We start from the raw sequence: 4,611 nt of genomic DNA on the forward strand, positions 1-4,611 counted from the left end.
GAGCACCGGGGGGGAGCCAGGCAGGCAGGGAGGGAGGAGGTGGCCGCCGCGGGGCGGCCACGCGCCTCCGTCCTTCTGGCGGGGGAGGAAGACGACATGGGGGGAAGCGGCGGTGGGCTGGGCCGTGCTGGGCCGGCCAGGTAAGTGGCCCAGGTAGGCGTTCTCTCTCTCTCTCTCTCTCTCTCTCTCTCTCTCTTCTAAATTGTTTTCTGTTTTCTATTTTTCTGTAACTTCTGGGCTTTATTTAAAATACCAAAATGTTTTCAAAAATCCTGAAAATAATTGTGGGCTCTGTTTGGAATATTCCCAACAGCCCTCACTTAAGTTCAGAATTAATTGAGCATTTAAAATATTATATAGCATTTGAATGCCCAATTGCAAATAGCTTATGATTTAATCCAGAGCCCAAATATGACATGGAAAAAGGTGCAACACCTCTGGTTAATGTTTCTAGCATTTTCTAGAAATGATGGACATTTTTGAAAGCCATTTGGATTCACTGAAAATATTTTAGTTGATCCTAGTGAATTCCTTTGATGCTAGGGTTTAGGCAATCCCCATTTCAGGTTTAACTGAAATTTAAACATGATGCGACACCAGATGCTAGCACTAGGCATTAATAGAACTAGGGATGTGACACCACGCATACCCCGGTTTTGTATAACTAAGCGGGTATTCGGACACACCCCGGATTACAGGATCCGGGGGCTGAAGCGAAAAGGTCCGCCATCACAAATGATTTTAATCCGGCTAGGGGCTACTTATGCCCTTACATTACACAGTCACTTGGACTAACTATATTCCTCCTCTATGCCATCCAACAGGCTATCTAGTTTACAATCTTGTTGAGAATACTTAGCGGCTAACGCTACCTAGTCATATACCAGACTTACGGGAATTTCTTGCCCATCGGGCCCCGTCGGTCCTACTTCGGCCATATGGTTTGGGTCCAGCTTGGTGTAGCGCGTCTTCACCATTGCCCAAGCTTCTCTTGCACCTTGCAGGCATGCTGATGTCTTCCACAGCCGGAAGCGCCGCCGGGCTCCTTGAAGCAGGTCCACAAGCTCCCCTATGCCATTTGGCAAGGGGCTTGAGGGCCACAAGGCCTGAGCAGCGACGTACATCACCCGTCGAGCTCGCTCGTGCAACTGCGAAAGTTCTTGCAGTACATCACCTGTAGATGAGGGCATCTCCTCCTCGGGGCGACCCGTTAACATTCCTACACGAAAATTCTATCAATACACTTCCTCACCGAACTATCATACAGTTCGTCTAGGCACTCACCATAAATGTCGCGTAGAAGCCTTTTATTCACCTTTACGGAGTCCGCTAGCTGGGCGCGGACGTCTTTTAACTCTACGTCCAGCCGAACATTGGCATCCTGAAGATTGTTCTTCTCCTGCCGCACTTGCGTGAGAATGCGCTCGCCAGCCTTTAGTTGCCTTTGGAGATGCGACTCGTCATCTCTCTCGTCCTCCGGGTTCACTCCGGGGTTATCTACAGAATTCTCTATTTATTACAAATAGCCAGTTGCTAACTGATACATTTTCGTACAATCGAGATAAATGTTACCGTATGAGGCCTTCTGGGATTCCTCTAGCTTGGCAACTGTGGCCCTTAGTTGAGTCTTGCACTCTTCCAGCTCCCGAGACAATTGCTCATTCTTATCTACAAGAACCCGCGCATAAATTGATACTTAAAACTGTTGTTCCAACCGTTTCAAGTCTCAAGGGCTACTGCTATACATACTTATCACAATTTCTTACCCGTATATCTTTGGTATACTGGTTCGTCACTTGGGCAAGCCCGCCTTGAGCAGCCCGGATGTATGCATCTGCTGAATTGAAGGCATTAAAGGCCTCTTTGAAAAAGATGTTGTTCCGAAGCACGGCCCTCCGGCGCCGGTGATTCATGGCGCTCTCCACTTTGGAGTTTGTGGCCGAAAGCATATCTGCATCCTCTGTCAGAGGACTATGCGGCATTGGCCCTACATCCACCTCCTCTCTCGAAGTTGGTCCTGGAGCCCGACTAGTGGAGGCGTGGTTGGTAGGATCCCCGGATATAGTCCGGATACCCCTCTTCCTGCCAGGATGTAAAGGGTGCTGTCACACTTCAAGTAGCAATAATTACATGATAGGTTGTTTCCTTACCTCTGTAGAGGCGTGTCGGCCCTAACCGCCTTCCTCTTGAGCCTACCCAATCCGGACGCCTGTGGCTGACGGGTCCCTAGGGGCTCGGCCCTGCGCTCCGAGCGTCGTTTCTGCAAAAACACGACGCATCAGGAGTAAAACGTGACATCAGGAAAGAATCCTCTTCGGAGGATCGAGTTTCGGCATGGCTTACACGCGACGAAGGTAGCAGTCCGGGATAGTCATCGGTGATAGCTACTAAGGCGCCATCACGGCTCGCCCGATAAAATATCCCGTCGACAAGCTCCATAGTTGCATCCAGGTCCTCTTCGAGTCCTGGGTCCAGGGCCCTTTCAGGGTCCTCTGGCTGCGGGGAAGGGCTGGAGATTCCTTCTACGGCCCTCCTCAGTTCCTGCTTGGAAATATCGAGATATGTAACCTTAGCAAAAACGCCATGATAACTGAAGCAAGAACATAAATGACGACTTACCCAGTTGGGGGGATTGTACATGGATAATCTGTCTCGCGGTTTGATATGAAGGAAGTCTTCCTCTTCTCCTTTGTATAGGTCGGACAATATCCTTGCCAGTGCAGCGACGGAGTCCCCTTACGACCGCAGCGGGTGGCATCGTCTCTCCCGTTGTAATGCCACATGGGATTGCCCCGATATTGAAGCGGTTGCACTCCCCGCATTGTGCATATTGCCATGACCTCGACTATCGTCAGTCCGGATTTGGCCAGTAACTTTATCCTTCTCATCAGGAAATGTATTTCCCTGGAATCTTCTTCTTGGGGGCCTCGGGGGCGCCAGCTTAGACGTGCCCTCGGCGGGGTGTTACTGAACTTGGGGAGTCCTGTCCGGACTAGATCCAAAAGGGGAGCATCGTTAATATAAAACCATTCTGAAGCCTAGTTATCTGGTGCCTTCTAGGGAGTGCCGGATAGGTATCCGGTCTCAGCGATACGCCATACTTCAGCCCCGCCCACTTGACATAGGGATTCTCCTTGGTTGCGGGGGACAAGGCAGAACAACTTTTTCCACAATCCGAAATGAGCCTCGCAACCTAGAAATAGCTCACAAAGGGCGACATACCCAGCTATATGTAGTACGGAGGCTGGGGTAAAATTGTCCAACTGGAGGCCGTAAAACTCCAGGAGCCCGCGAAGGAATGGATGGATAGGGAACCCGATGCCCCTTAACAGATGCGGGATAAGGCATACGCGCTCCTCTGGAGATGGATTGGGAGATCTCTCCGCTTGTTCTCCGCCATTATAGGTGGCCACCCCGGCTCGGGCAGGAACCGTGAACGCCGGCGGGAGGAACCCTTGCGTTTGTAACTTTATCAGACGGCTATGCAAAACTAAACACTCTCCCCAGTCCCCCGACTTGGGGCAAGGGGAGCGAGCAGAAGAGCTGCGACGGCCAGCCATGTTGGAATGGTTTTTTTGGGGCACTCTGTTGGATGCTTGCTCGAGGAGGGGGAGTGGGGTTTGGATATGAGAATCCCTGTCTCTTCAAATAGACGGTTAGCCTGAAGGACCGAGGGTGGCAAACGCAAAAATGCCTTGATTCCTCGCATTCGCTTGACACGTGGAAATGGTCATTATTGAAGCACTGAATGAAGGAAATATGCCCTAGAGGCAATAATAAAGTTATTATTTATTTCCTTATTTCATGATAAATGTTTATTATTCATGCTAGAATTGTATTAACCGGAAACATAATACATGTGTGAATACATAGACAAACATAGTGTCACTAGTATGCCTCTACTTGACTAGCTCGTGAATCAAAGATGGTTAAGTTTCCTAGCCATGGACAAAAGAGTTGTCATTTGATTAACGGGATCACATCATTAGGAGAATGATGTGATTGACTTGACCCATTCCGTTAGCTTAGCACACGATCGTTTAGTATGTTGCTACTGCTTTCTTCATGACTTATACACGTTCCTGTGACTATGAGATTATGCAACTCCCGTTTACCAGAGGAACACTTTGTGTGCTACCAAACGTCACAACGTAACTGGGTGATTATAAAGGTGCTCTACAGGTGTCTCCGAAGGTACATGTTGGGTTAGCATATTTTGAGATTAGGTTTTGTCACTCCGATTGTCGGAGAGGTATCTCTGGGCCCTCTCGGTAATACACATCACTTAAGCCTTGCAAGCATTGCAACTAATGAGTTAGTTGTGGGATGATGTATTACGGAACGAGTAAAGAGACTTGCCGGTAACGAGATTGAACTAGGTATTGGATACCGACGACCGAATCTCGGGCAAGTAACATACCGATGACAAAGGGAACAACGTATGTTATTATGCGGTTTGACCGATAAAGATCTTCGTAGAATATGTAGGAGCCAATATGAACATCCAGGTTCCACTATTGGTTATTGACCGGAAACAGTTCTAGGTCATGTCTACATAGTTCTCGAACCCGTAGGGTCCGCACGCTTAAGGTTTCGATGACAGTTATATTA

This window comes from Triticum aestivum, chromosome 6B, assembly GCF_018294505.1.
Source record: "Triticum aestivum cultivar Chinese Spring chromosome 6B, IWGSC CS RefSeq v2.1, whole genome shotgun sequence".
NCBI lineage: Eukaryota > Viridiplantae > Streptophyta > Magnoliopsida > Poales > Poaceae > Triticum > Triticum aestivum.